The 15,605-nt window shown below is 36.9% G+C and overlaps 1 protein-coding gene across 1 annotated transcript in view; it reads left to right on the plus strand.

Annotated features, from left to right (window-relative positions):
• RSBN1 (round spermatid basic protein 1) overlaps positions 1-15,605 on the plus strand; it is a 50,289-nt gene that overhangs the window by 13,674 nt on the left and 21,010 nt on the right. The window lies entirely within an intron of this gene.

A 15,605-nucleotide genomic window follows, 5' to 3' on the forward strand; every position in this document is an offset into this window, starting at 1 on the left:
CATCATTACAAGTCTTTATGGAAAACCAGCTTGAAAACTAATCCAGTCTTTCAGAAATCAGGTACTATTAGTATAGAAGATGTGACTTAGATTTGTGGCGTCAAGGTAACTTTAAGACTGACTTTTGTCATAATAAACACATGAGGGCATTGGCCTGTTTATTTGCCAGGATTTTGCTGTTTTTGTTTCTTACAGTAACTTGTTGGCAGTCTATCCCAGAAACATACCCCATTTACGTGACTTGGAAGTGTCACTAGGAAGACCGCCATAGCCTCTGCTCCTTCTGCCTATGCACTGTTGTAGGTGAAGACCTTTTCTAAAGCCTTGCTTGGGCAGCTAGGCTTAAGTCAGCAGGGAAATCTCTCCTTCCTAAGCAGTGGTTTTTAACCAGGCATTTTTTTTAATGAGTTACTTTAGGGCACAGAAAGAAGTTAATAACATATCCTAGCCACTTCCTTGCTTCCTTTTCTTACAAAGGATAATAAACATGAATGGTCAGCTGTAACTTGGTATCACAGATATAAATTCAAAACCAGTTTAGTGGAGAATATTTTACTTTTTGGTATCACAGATATAAATTCAAAACCAGTTTAGTGGAGAATATTTTACTTTTTAGAGATACGTGATTATAATAACCTGTTTTTTCAGGTTATCTAATAATTTGCTGCCATTCTTTTCCTAAGATTTTTTTTCTTTTTTTAGGTATATAGACTGTTGCATAATAAGACTCTCAGCTGCCTGCATTATAGTGGTTTCAGGCCACGTGGATTTATTTGCAACCTCCTCTAACTTAAATCTTTTTAATGATTCTTACCATCCTTGCCTCCAGTGAGGGGAGTATCCAGTTTAGATTTATGAGCTTCAGAATTTCTCTAATTGAAGTTCTCTCTGCAGTAGAGAGAGCAGGAGCAGCCAATCTGGAGAGGTCGCAAGATGGGGCTGCCCAAGATGTTGGAACACGATGTGCAATAAAGGGCTTCGTCTTGGATTTTGGCCTTGTTACCACAATCAGGTACCGAAGTGCTGACTTTTGTAGTAGATTTTCTTTTTTCTTTTACTTTTTATTATTTTTTTTAAGGAGTTTTGCCCTTTGAAGGTTAAGAATCCTATTTTTATAAATATCACAGAGAAGGGGCTGAAAACAGTCTTCCTGATATAGGCCATAATCCCTGTAAGTCCCTATTTAACAAAGAAGGGTATTGCTGAGAGCAGAATTAACATGCTTCATCACTTTTTTAGTTGCAAAAATGCAGCAAATTTTCTCTTCTGACCCATAGACCAACAAGCATATCTGAGAAATAAGCCAGAAGTACGGGTGAAAAAAGTCTTGGTTTTGTTGTGGTGACTTTTTAACTTTTATGTCAGTTAGTCTATAATAGATCAAGCTCATTTGTCAATAGTACGCAATCTAAACAGCTAGTAAAAGAAAGTATCTTTAAATATTCCCTGCTGATTTTTGTCCTCCAAATAATTTTTTTAAATGGAGCTGAAATTTAAATGACTGTACCAACAACTTACCTTGAGATTTACTTTGAGATTTATTAAAAAACCTCTTCTTAAGACAATAGGAGATCATTATTAAATTAGATACCTTTAAGCCTTCAACCAGATAAGAATATTGAGGACTAATGACTAAGTCCTGTGCTGTGGTAATCCTGGAACTTACTATTTTATTTATGAATTTTCAGTTGTTGGAGAAATATGGGGTGGGTATGGAGGTCGAAGTAGTCCATGAAACTTTAAAGTTGCACCTGTCAAATATTTGGCAGATGTTAGTATGGAGGCTAATGCAGTAGTTGACATTGAGTTAGCAGTTCATGGTTTATAGAAATAGTTCCACATTTGTAACTGAATGTTTGAAACAACCTATGGTGTAGGTAAGCAATTTTATCTCTGTTTTCCTTGAAGAAACGCTGAAGTTTGGAGATGTTCATTGTTATCCAAGGTCATGTAGCTAGTAAGTAGAAGTCAGGGTGCTAACCTCGGCTACCTGAACAATATGCCTAACATTTTGGAAGAGACAAATGCTTTTATTTGTCTAACACTGTCATTGGTGAAATTAAAATAATCTTAAACACAATATGAGAAGGCTATTAATTTTTAGCAAATACCTTTATATTGTTGGGAATTAAGTGAATACCTTAAATATTTTGGACTTCGTTGTTTAATGAAGTCTTTTGAAGTTCTGTTAAGCCTGTAAAGAAACTGAAGAAACTTTTTCTTTTTAAAGATTTTTATTTATTTGACAGAGAGAGACAGTGGGAACAGGAACACAAGCAGGACGAGTGGGAGAGGGAGAAGCAGGCTTCCCACCAAGCAGGGAGCCTGATGGTGGGGCTTGATCCCGGTATGCTGAGCCAAAGGTTGACATTTAACAACTGAGCCCCCCAGGTGCCCCAAACTGAAGAAACTTTTGTTACCTTAGACAGTTTTTGGAAGTTATTTATAGTTTAAATATGTAGCCATAATAATCATTCGTGATTGTTATTTCAAGATCGTTTATTTAGCGAACAGTTATTTTTCATTTATTTATATATTTATTTATTTAAAGATTTTATTTATTCATTTGACAGAGATCACAAGTAGGCAGAGAGGCAGGCAGAGAGAGAGGGGGCTCCTTGCCGAACAGAGAGCTCAACGCAGGGCTTGATCCCAGGACCCTTAGACCACGACCCAAGCCGAAGGCAGAGGTCCAACCCACCGAGCCACCCACGCGCCCCTTTTATTTATTTTTTAAAGATTTATTTATTTGAGAGAAAGAGAGTGAGTGAGCATGCAGCAGGGAGGGGCAGAGGAAGAGGGAAAGAGAATCCCAAGCAGACTCTGCAGTGTCCCATGCAGGGCCTCATCCCAGGACCCTGAGATCGCGACCTGGGCTATAACCAAGAGCTGTACGCTTAATTGACTGTGCCGCCTGGTGTCCCTCAGCAAACCATGTACTGGACGTTTTGTTCTAAAACGCACTTATTGATGAGCTCAGTTTGGTGGAGGAGATGAATAGGGCATCAATTATAATACAATTTGCCCAAGTATTATGCATAGGGGAAGCCTTGTAATAGAGGGAGCACAGTTTGCGGTGTTACCTAACAGACTTGAGGTGATTAAAAAGGGCAGTTTAAAGCATGTGATGCTTGAGTAGAGTCTTAAAAGGAGATTAGTTCTTAGCTAAATAAGGGCATTTTAAGCAAAGGAAAAAACAGCCTATGCAAACACACAGAGGCCTTAGAGAATGTGGTACTTCTAGGGAGCTGCACCTAGCCTGACATGGCAAGAGTACATGGTGACTATTGAGGGAGTTAAGACGAGATGAAAAAATCAAGATTGTGAAGAGCTTCATATGACATGCCAAAAGAAAGTTAGTACTTTTTCCTAAAGGTAATGGAGAAGTCATTGATGAATTTTAATGGGAGAGTACTATCAGGTTATGTTTGCCAAGTTTACATAGGAATGTGAAGGCTGGGATTGAGGACAAAAATGAGATTGGGGGCAAGAAGACTGTTACATTACTATGGTAACCAAGTCAGAAACTATCTCTGTCAAAACTGATACACTAGAGAGGAAGGGATGAAGTTTGAGAAATAATTAGAAGATGGGATTAATTGCAGTTGGTGAGGGAGAAGGATAGAGTCTTAAAATATGGTTTGGACAATTGGGCAGATGGTGGTGCTGGTCACAGAGTTAACACAGGGTTGAAAAAGCTGGTTTCTAGGGATGAAAGGCGTTGGCGAAGAGTTCAGTTTGAGATAAGTTGTGTTGGAAAGTACCTGTGAAGACTGAAGGTTAGAAACATCTATTAGGTAGTTGAAAAATATGAATCTAAGACTGGGGGATGTGTGTAGGCTGGAAATGCAGCAGTTAGATCCATTAGCATATAGTTGATGCAGGCACAGCATTAGAGTGGTAAAGAGATGAAGCTAAGAATGGAATCCTGTGATGTTCCCCACATGTAAGTATGAGGAAAAGAGAAAGAAGGAGATCAAAAAGAAAGAGTTAGAAGGAAGATTAGGATACAAATTTTCTAGGTTTTTAGAATGATGGAGTAATTAAGAATCATGTTTCAGGAGAGATCAAGTAAGATAAGGATGGGAAAATGTGAAGTTGCTCAATTAGGAATTTAATTGGAAACCAGTGCTTATCAAGACCAGTGCTTTGCAAACCATGGCTAAATATTGTGAGTTATGGGGCTTTTTTAGAAGCATACTACTTTCCTGTGTATGAACTTGGCATTCAGACCTCTGCCCACGTCTTCTGAATCAGAATCTGCATTTTAACAAGATTTGCAGGTGATTCATATACACAGTGAGGTTTGGGAAGCACTACTTTAGAACTTAATCTGCACTAGTCAAAGGAAGTAAATTGTAGGGTTTTTTTGTGCAAGAAAATTATATCTTCTATTTTTATATTTTTAAATTGTTGTAGTTTCAAAGTAGGATGCACAAAGAAGTGTTTTTTGTTTTTTCTTTTTGCATTCTATAAAACTCAAATATTCTAACACCGAAGAAGGTGTTCATTTCATGATAAATATCAGTTGAAGCACCAAGCTCATCCTCAAATTTGATTACTTTCAGCAGTTGATTCAGGGTAACTTTGTAAAGTTGGGTTTCTTTCTTTCTTTTTTTTTTTAAGATTTTATTTACTTATTTGGCAGACAGAGATCACAAGTAGGCAGAGAGGCAGGTAGAGAGAAAGAGGGGGAAACAGGCTCCCTGCTGAGCAAGGAGCCCAATGTGGGGCTTGATTCCCAAGGCAGAGGCTTTAACCCACTGAGCTACCCAGGTGCCGCTAAAGTTGGGTTTCTAATCTAAAGAACTACATATATATTGACACATACATATGCATGGTATTTTCATAATTTTGTAGGATTATTCAGATCTAATTAAGTTTTATTTATTTATTAAAAGATTTTATTTATTTATTTGACAGAGATCACAAATAGGCAGAGAGGCAGGCAGAGAGAGGAAGGGAAGCAGGCCCCCTGCTGAGCAGAGATCCCGATGCGGGACTCATCCAAGGACCCTGAGATCATGACCTGAGCCGAAGGCAGTGGCTTAACCCACTGAGCCACCCAGTAGCCCCTCTAATTAAGTTCTAAATAACCATTGGCTAAATAACAATTTTGACCAAGAAGTTTAAGTGTTTGTGGAATCTTTGGGTTGATTAATGAAGAAAAAAATTAGTGTCCACTTAGAAATATATTTCTCCCTATATATGTTTATATATATAAGTATAATTTATTACTTTTTTGCTTAAGTGCTATGTCTAGTAATTATAATAGTCTTCCATCTTATGGACTAACAGGATTTTAGAGTAGGTGGGGGCCTTTCCAAGCCTTCATTTTATGGATAAGGAAGGTCACATTTTGGTTATGACCTTCCCAAGATTAAATAGTGGCAGATCTTCAAAGAGAAATTGTTTTTTTTTCTTCTGTCTCTGAGTGGAATTAAATCCTATAGTTGAGGTTAGCAAGTTTTAATGTGTATATAAATGCAGATTTTTATTTTACAGGTCTGGGTTGGGGTTTTATAGTCTGCATTTCTGATGAGTTTCCAGGTGGTGCTGATACTCCTGGTCATGAGCCATCAATGGCTGTAGACTGTAAATTCTGTACAGGAATTGCAAGCCAAAGCAACAAGAAGAAACACTAAAACACTAAAAACATAATGAAATTAAATTATTAGTTGTTTTAAATGTTGCCATCTTAAATTATTTTCACCTTAGAGCAACTAGGTAATTGAAGGGTGTATATGGAAAAGTAGGATGTGTGTATGTATGTGCTGGGGAGAGAGGCAGTTGATTAAAAAGCTTGCCTACCATTATAAGATTTGTTTTCTTTATCTGGCAAATGTGCATATTTTAAGTTCTGTTTAAAAAAAATTCTGTATATATACAGTGTTGAAGTCTTTCACTGAGGCTCGTAGATCTTTATTTAGGTGGTGGTAGAAATTCTCATAAATATTACTTTTATTAGTATAAAATGGTAATGTCTTCTGCTCCAGAGAAAATCAGCAAGTGTTATTTCTTCATTGTGTGTTGTGACAAGCCCTAAAATGGGTTTATTAGGTGCTCCTCATCTTTGATCAATAAAATCAACATTATGGTGATTGGGTAGTACTGATTAGGAGAGCTGAACTAGAAGAGTGCTTTGTAGCTGTTAAATAACTGAGAAACTATTTGTGAACATCAGTGTGTTATGTAAAAGGAGAAATAAATGCTTTAAGTAGCTGGCTTTATAAAATAAATCAGGATAGGAATGGTAGGTTTGGATCTTTTTTTCCTTCTCATTCTAAGTACATCTTACTGCTTTTTCAGTGTATGTTTTAAAGTGGGAATGCCTTTCTAGTCACAGATCACAAGGTTAGGAAGATTGCTGGCTAGCTTTTTTCTTTCTGTTTTTTAAACAATCAATTTGAATAAGCTTCTTCCTAAAACATGAGTTCTGTAGAATAATTACCCCTGGACTCAGTTGTGTGTGTGTGGAGGGGGGCATGTCCATATAGTGTATTTCTAGCTTGGTGTTCTTCTAAGTGTTGTTTCTGTGTGTGTGTGTTTAAGAATTTCTTTTTTAGATTAGTTTTAGGTTCATGGCAAAATTGAGGAGAAGGTACAGAGATTTCCTGCATATTGTCTGACCCCCCATCTGTGCACAGCCTTCCTCATTATCAACATCAACCCCCCTAACCCCCCACCTGTGGTACATTTATTACAAGTGATAAACCTGTGTTGATTCCTCAATCACCCAAAGTCCATACTTCACATAGTTCACTCTTCATGGTGTACTTCTGTGGGTTTGGACTAATGTATAATGACATGTACCGATTTTTATGGGAGTACACAGAATATTTTCTCATCTTAAAAATTCTCTGTGCTCTGCCTCTTCATCCTTTTCCTTCCTCTCCCAAACCATGGCAAACTCCGTGATCTTTTTACTGTCTCCATAGTTTTGCCTTTTCCAGAATGTAAAATAGTTGGAATCAAATAGTATGTAGCCTTTTCAGATTGGCTACTTTGACTTAATAATATCCCTTTAAGGCCCTTCCATGTCGTTTCATGTATTGATAGCTCTTTCTTTTCTTTCTTTTTTTTAAATAATATGCTGTTGTCTGGATATACTACTGTTACCCATTTACCTACTGAAGGACATCTTGGTTGTTTCCAAATTTGGGCAGTTATGAATAAAACTGCTGTCTTCCAAGTTTTTAACTGACTTATGACTGTCCTTTTTAAAAAGTATTGAAAAGTAAAATGTATTTGGAGCACAGTTAAACTTCCTTCACAATTGGTGCAGGATAATTGTGAAGGCAATTGATACACGATAACTGTGAAGTTGTTTCTTTTTTTTCTTTTTGAAGATTTTATTTGGGTGGGGGTACATGCATTCATACGAGTGGGGGATGGGCAGGGGGGAGAATCCCAAGTGACTCCCTGCTGAGTGTGGAGCCCCACAGGGCTCAATGCCAGGACCCAGACAGAGATCATGACCCAAGCCTAAGCCAAGAGTTGGGTGCTTAACTGACTAAGCCACCCAGGTTCCCCATGAAGTTACTTCTAATCTTAAAGGTTTATATATTTACAGAACAGTGTGTATTTTCAAATGTAATTGCTTGAACTTTTATAGCTATAAATTATAAGAATTTTTTTTTAATGCATGCAAAGCTAACTACTATTTTCTTATAGGCATTTTCTCTCTTGATTCTACAGTCCTTTTCCCCTCCCTGTTTGCCTTCTGATTTTGATAATGATGGAGTTTTCTCTGGCATTTTGTCTTTTGCTTCCATGGCAGCCTTACTTTTTTCTGTTCCTTAGTCTCTACTTACCTCCCTCCAGTCCTCTTAATACTCCTCTACTCAACTTGTTCTTTGCTTTTGAGTGTCATTTCCAGGCCAGAGATTTTCAGATTTGCCAGATCCTGAGAATGATCGGGGGTTGCTGGTTGGATCCAAATACATATTTGGAATCTCAGGTTCCTCTACTGGAAATTGTGATTAGGTCTGGAGTGAGGCCTGAGATAAATACCTCAAGTGATTCAAATCCTATGAGCAGGCAAATTTAAGAAACTTTGAAAATATATACCATCTAACATTACTGTATTTTCCTTCATTTGACCTGTAGATCATCCTTTTAGAATTTCATAGAAATCATAAACTAATGGCTCTTAGAGATAACCTTGTCTAATCTCTACGTAGCACAAATGTTTTAGAAAATCACTTGTAGGCTGATAATTATTCAAGTGCTTGTCTGTTCTTAAGGTTTCATAAGGTTCCCAGTGGGCCCTCAACATTGTGTGGGAAGCTTGCTGCTTATCTTTGGTTAAATGCTTGTTTGCTCTTCATGAAGACTATTCACACTCTATCTGTATACATCTTTTCTGTATTCCTGCCTATTAAAATAGAAAAGAAATCCCACCTCCTCCTCAAAAGCTGATTTTTCACCTGCGTTCTAGATTCCACTCCCTAGTTTTCTTAGGATTGTCACAAAATATGCTAAACAAAATTACTGTTTTACTATTTTTAGGTTATATAATTCATTGGCATTAAGTGCATTCACAGTGTTATATACAACCACCACCATTATCCTTTTCTACAACTTTTTCATCATCTGAAACAAACTGCACCCATTTGCTTAGGATCTTTATGCGTCCCCACCCCTGTAATTTTTCCCTCTCCATTCCCATTAAAAAGTACAAATTGTAGTAAGTGAATGCTTTGTTTCCTTCATTTATAATAAAATCTAAGCTTTTTTTTCTCTACAGAAGTAAATCTTTCTTCTGAATTTGTGGTTTATTATTTTTGTGCACCTTCTAATATTTTGCTCTGCATGTATGAACATACAGACTATATAAAACTATTTTGTGGGATTTAACACTTTATAAATAGGATTTTATATATATCATTCTACAGATTGCTTCACTTGAGTGAGCATTGCTTTAGAGAATTGTGTTGATACACGTAACTCTAGTTCATTCATTTTAATTATTTTTGGCATTTTGTTCTGTGATTTTATCACTATTCTCCTGTTCTTGTTTATAGTTTTGTAATATTACAGTATTATAATAGGAATATATGTAGAGCTATCCCCTATACATCCCATGTATCCTATACCTGTTTGTGCTGGAATTTCTGTTTGCCTTTTTCTCATGTCCTGGGGTTCCATGACTATTCTGTTGACTGAACTCAGTGATTCAAATGAGATTTTACGTGTTTAAAGTCTTTATCCTACATTTTTTGTATAGTTCAGACAGGTGTGGCATTCTTGGTTGGAGATCATGTTTTTGAGATTTAGGAAGGCATTTCCTTGAGATTTATGAAGGCAAAGTGTTTTTATTTAAGCTCCTTGTATTGCTCATGAGAATTCCAGTATCATAATGATTCCTGATGTTCGTAGGTTTTTTTTTTAAATCTCTTTGGAAACTCATTTTAAAACCTCTTTATTATAGAATTTCAGAATACTGAGGATAATGTATGTTGAGTTTTTTTTTTAATTGGGTTTTGTTTTTTAATTTATTATGAAATATTTCAGACATACATAGAGGTATAGAGTTCTAAACACCTATGTTTTAACCACTTCGCCCAAGAAATAAAATGTTACTGATAAAACTGAAGACCACCTCCAACCCACTTGATTTTCTCAGGTTTTATTGGTCTGAATTGTTTTGTATTTGAAACGATTGCATATCCTTTTGTTTGGGTAAGTTTTCTTGTTTTTAAAATTTTTTTAAAAAATTTATTATTTATTTATTATTTCTTTGTTAATGTCCTTACTTTAGTGTTCATTGTTCTTTTTCCCTGAAACTTATTAGGATATTAGACTTCCTGACAGAATCTCTAAATTTTTCCGGTCACTCCTTTTATTTTTCTTTGTCTTTTTATTCTGCTTTCTGGGGAGATTTAACTATCTTCTTTTCCTCCTGTTGATTTATTTCAACTGTAATGTTTTGAATTTAAGATCTTGTTCTTTTTTTTAATTTAAATAACTTATTTCATGCATGCAATCTCATCTTTCATCTCTTTGATGGTATTAATAATTGTTTTGAAATTTTCTTGTAATTTGTTTCATCACGTTCTTTTTTGTTTTAATCTTGTTTATTTATTCTCTTCAGATGTCTGGTGATCTGTTTGTATTGAGATAAATGTTAATACAAAACTGATTAGCAACTGCGGACACATAGGTGGACACATAGGTGGGATTGGCCATTTGATGACTGGGTAGGGAATCTGGCCAAATCATTGTAAGAAAAGTTCCAAATATTAACATTTAGAGATCTTTTTTCTGGGGCTCTTAATTTCTACATTTAAGACTACCACATTTTTCCAGGGAATAGAGTAAGTTATATCTCTGTTTGCTAGAATTCTTGGAGTTGAACTGTGGAAGTAGGTAGGTGTTTAATATATGGAATTTTACTTAATTGTCTGTTGTCAGTATAATGGTCTTTCATATTTGTGCCTGGTATCTTTGTTTTCCATATCTCTTTGGTTCACTTACTCTACAAGATAGGGGAAGAGTGTGGGCTGGGGTAGGGAGTGGGGAACGTAAGCAGAGGGATCTAACTAATTCTTATATACATTTTTAACCCATCTTCTTTGTTTTAGTTCCATGCTTTGTTTCCCCCCTTCTGCTTAGCTTTTCCATGATTCTGTATCACAAACTGACTTTTGGTTATCTTCTACATGGTACTCAGTATTCAAAGTTCTCAATTGGCTAATTCCCCTGTATACTTTTCCCCTCATAAAAAATGGTTTGCTAACTTGTATATGTCATTTTTTAACTTCTGTTCTTTTTGATCTTCTGGGATTCATAGCCTTTCTGTTTTACTCTCACTTGAGTGGGTTTTGATAAGGAATAGACATAAATCTTTTGTTTAGTTTACCATGTTTAAATGGCCATTCTCTTCACCTTTTCACCTTTACCAGATTCTCCCATTAACATTAAGATGTCACACAAAAGAAGACTTAGGTGGAAATACATATTTTTGGATTAAGGAGAACCAACATCCAAATGATAAAAAAGAAAAGCAGTGGTGGAGGAGTGCCCTATCAGATACCAGTACATTCTAAAGATTTAGTGATTAAATAAGTGTATATTAGTTTTTGAACATTATTCAGTGAAACAGAAAAGTAAGTCTAGAAACAGGCCCAATTACATATAGGCAGTTGATACTTAAAAATGATAGTACCTCGGTTGGGTTATGGACATTGGGAGGGTATGTGAAATGGTGAGTGCTGTGAAGTCCGTAAGCCTGACAGTTCACAAACCTCTGCCCCAGGGACAAATAATACATTATATATTAATAAAAATAATAAATAAAATGATAGTACCTTAAATCATTGATGGCAGAGAGATGATAGTGTTGGGACATCAGGGTATTTATCTATAATTCATCTTAGTATCCATATCCCTGGATACCAAGATAAATTCCGAATGAGATCAAAGATTTTTTTTTTCTTAAGATTTTATTTATTTATTTGACAGAGAGAGATCACAAGTAAGCAGAGAGGCAGGCAGAGAGAGAGGAAGGGAAGCAGGCTCCCTGCTGAGCAGAGAGCCCAATGCAGGACTCGATCCCAGGACCCCGAGATCATGACCTGAGCCGAAGGCAGCGGCTTAACCCACTGAGCCACCCAGGCGCCCCGAGATCAAAGATTTAAATGTGGAAAATGGAGACATTAATGTAATAGAAGAAAACATGGAAGAATTCTTTCATAACTTTGTAGTTCAAAAGGTCTTTTTGACTATGACCAAAACAAAATAAAAATCACTGTCAACGTAGTCAAAAGGCAAGTTGTGAAAAATTGTATACAATTCATACAGAGGATTAACCTTCCTAAATTATTAAGGGCTCTAGAAGTAGATAAAAGAAATCGATAATAGTAGCCCAATTTAAATATAAGCAGGCATCTTGAATGGATAGTTCATAGAAAAAGAAATACAAAAGGCCCTTTAATTCTCTTATTTGAAAAGATGCACAGCTTCATTCCTAAGAAAGTGAAATTAAAACTACTAAAATGGTAGTTTTTACTTACCAAATGAGTAAAAATCCAAAAGTTTGATAACAGTTGATTAGGCTGTGGGGCAACATATATTTTCTTACAGTGCTAGGGGGATTGGAAGTTTATAGAGCCCTATTGAGGGTTACTTAGTCTTTCTATTTAAGAAAATTCTCTCTTGCTCTTATTTTCTCCTCTTACTACCAACCTTTTTTATTTTCACAGCCTGATTTCTTGAAAGAATTGTTTACATTTGCTGTCCACATTTTCTCATCTCTCTTCAGACCACCGATTTTGTTTCTGCCCTCATACTTCTCTGAAAAACCTCTCTTGCCAAGGTTACCAGGAGGCATTTTTCATCTTCATCTCACTGAAATCTCTGAATACATTTTGACCAAACTTCTTGAAATACTTTAATTTTTATTATACTGTGCTGTCTTGGTTTTCTTCTTAACCTCACTGACCACTTGACAACTGCTTTACATTCTTTTTTGTCAGCTTTTCTTCTCCTTTGGTGCTTTTCAAATTGGATCTTCCTAGGCAAAGATGCGTGCTCTTTGAACTCTATATATGTTCTGTAGCCAATGACTAGCGTTTATTATTTTTTTTTTAAAGATTTTATTTATTTATTTGACAGAGAGAAATTACAAGTACACTGAGAGGCAGAGAGAGAGAGAAGGAAGCAGGCTCCCTGCTGAGCAGAGAGCCCGATGCGGGACTCGATCCCAGGACTCTGAGATCATGACCTGAGCCAAAGGCAGCGGCTTAACCCACTGAGCCACCCAGGCGCCCCCAATGACTAGCATTTATTTTTTATTTATTTATTTTTTTTTTAAAGATTTTATTTATTTGACAGACAGAGATCACAAGTAGGCAGAGAGGCAGGCAGAGAGAGAGGGGAAAGCAGGTTCCCTGCTGAACAGAGAGCCCGATGCGGGGCTCGATCCCAGGACCCTGGGATCATGACCTGAGCCGAAGGCAGAGGCTTAACCCACTGAGCCACCCAGGCGCCCCATGACTAGCATTTATATCCTCAGTCTAAACCACTTGATTTCAGACCGAGCTGCCCTTTTGACATACCCACTTGAGTGTTACAGAGTACTTTGTATTGGTTCCAATTGCTCCTGTAACAAATTACCATAAACATAGGATCTTAAAACGATACAAACTTAGCTTCTTACTGTTCTAAAGGCTCTGAGGGAGAATCTGCATTTTGTTGGGTTTTTGCCTATTTCAGCTCTGGTTGCCTTCTCTATTTCCTCGTTTGGGGCTCCTTCCTCAGTCTGCAAAGTACATCACTCCACTCTCTGCTTCCATTATTATATTGCCTTCTCTGTACTTCTTCCTGTGCTTCCTCCTTATAAGAACGCCTGTGATTACGTGGGCTTACCTGGATAGACTAGGCTACTCTCCCCATTTCAAGATTCTTAATTTATTCACAACAATTTTTTTTTATTTATTTTTTATTTTTTTTTTTGCCATGTAAGATGATGTTCATAGGTTTCAGGGATTAGGACCAAGATATCTTTGGGGGCCATTATTCAGCCCACCACACAATTGAAGCTCATCATGTTCAGACTTTAAGATATTACCTTCCCACCCAAACCTGGTAGTCCTCCCATAGAAAGAGTGGTTTCTCTGTCTCCTTGCAAAAGTCAGAATCTGGTAAACATCTTTGACATTCCTTTCTCTGCCCTATCATATCCAGTCTGTCTCCAAGTCCTGGCAATTTTATCTCCTGGATATTTTTGGTTTTTTCTTTCCCTTTTTTTTTTTTTTAAAGATTTTATTTATTGGACAGAGATCACAAGTAGGCAGAGAGTCAGGCAGAGAGAGAGGGGGAAGCAGGCTCCCTGCTGAGCAGAGAGCCCAATGCAGGGCTTGATCCCAGGACCCTGAGATCATGACCTGAGCCAAAGGCAGAGGCTTAACCCACTGAGCCACCCAGGCGCCCCTCCCCTCCTGGATATGTTCAGATCTTTTTTTTCTTTATCATTTCTGATCATCTCCACTGTTAATAACTTAGTTTATCATTTCTTATTTGGATATTACAGAAGCCCAAGTCCCTTTCAGTACCCCTGAGAAAATGAAACAAATACAAAATACCAAGCCCCCTCTGCCCTAAAAAGACAAAGGCAAGTTGATAACTTTCCTTTTACTACTTTAGATCCTTTAGTGATTTCCCGAATATTTAATGTAGTCTTAAGGGCTCTCCTAATCCAACTACAGCTCATTTGTCTGGCCTCATCCTTATTTTTTTCTTTTGCTTTCTGTGTTTAGCATCATTACATTAGCTTTCTTTTAGACCTTGGAAAGGGTGATTCTTAAGGGGTTTTGTTTCCTTTAAACTTGTTTTATAGATTTCAATTCCATGTTACTTCGAGGAAAACTTTATTCTCTAAATCAGGATCTCTTGTTCTCTTTCACAGTGTCTTACTCATTCCATACTGAGGACTTGTCACAGCTTATAATTAAATATTTGCTTAGATTAGTGTCTGCTTCTCCCTACTAGACTGTAAGCTTCCAGGGGCTAAGAGTGGGTCTGGTTTGCTCTGTCTGTGGTTAGGACAGTGTCTGACATGTAATTTATAGTAAATTTTCAGGGAATCATACTGACTTTCCCATAGTTCCTTTTTTAAAATTATATGAGCATACTTTTCTACTTCAGTCTTTTCAAGTTAAATACTTTAATTTCTTCAACTTTTTCTGATTTATCTGGTTTTCAAGTCACTAATCATCTTAACTGTTTCCTTTGCATATGCTCCAGTTACAGATTTTTTTAAAGCTCAGAGCAGGAGCTAATACTAAGATGTCATCTGTGGAATATGGAGTATTGTCTAACTTAGTATAGAAAATACAGGCATACTTTGGGGATACTACAGTTTTGATTCCAGACCACCACAATAAAGCGAGTCAGATGAATTTCTTGGTGTATATAAAAGTTATGTTTGGGGGTACCTGGGTGGCTCAGTGGGTTAAGCCTCTGCCTTAGGCTCAGGTCGTGATTTCAGGGTCCTGGGATTAAGCCCGGCATTGGGCTCTCTGCTCAGTAGGGAGCCTGCTTCCCCCTCTCTCTCTGCCTACTTGGGATCTCTCTCTCTCTCTCTGTCAAATAAATAAAATCTTAAAAAAAAAAAAAGTTACGTTTGCACTGTACTGCATAATCTGTTAAGTTGGCAATAGCGGTATGTCTAAAGAAACAATGCATATACCGTAATTAAAAAAAATACTGCTAAAAAATGCTAACTACCATCATCTGCTTTTGGCAAGTCAGTCTTTTTGCGGATGGAGGGTCTTATCTCCATGTTGATATCTGCTGACTGGTCAGGGTGGCGGTTGCTGAAGGTTGGGTGGCTTTGACAATTTCTTAAGACAGCAATGAAATTTGCCACTTTAATTGATTCTTTCACAAACAATATCTCTGTAGCATGTGGTGCTGTTTGATAGCATTTTACTAAAAATACAGAACCCAGGTTTATGAAAATATAACTTCTTTCAGAGTTGGAGTTAGTCCTCTCAAGCCCTGCTGTTGCTTTATCAGCTAAGTTCATGTAATATTCTAAATCCTTTGTTGTTATTTCAACAATCTTCGAGCATTTTCACCAGGAGTAGATTCCATCTCAA

This window comes from Mustela putorius, unplaced genomic scaffold, assembly GCF_011764305.1.
Source record: "Mustela putorius furo isolate JIRA1106 unplaced genomic scaffold, ASM1176430v1.1 tig00000585_pilon_pilon_pilon, whole genome shotgun sequence".
NCBI lineage: Eukaryota > Metazoa > Chordata > Mammalia > Carnivora > Mustelidae > Mustela > Mustela putorius.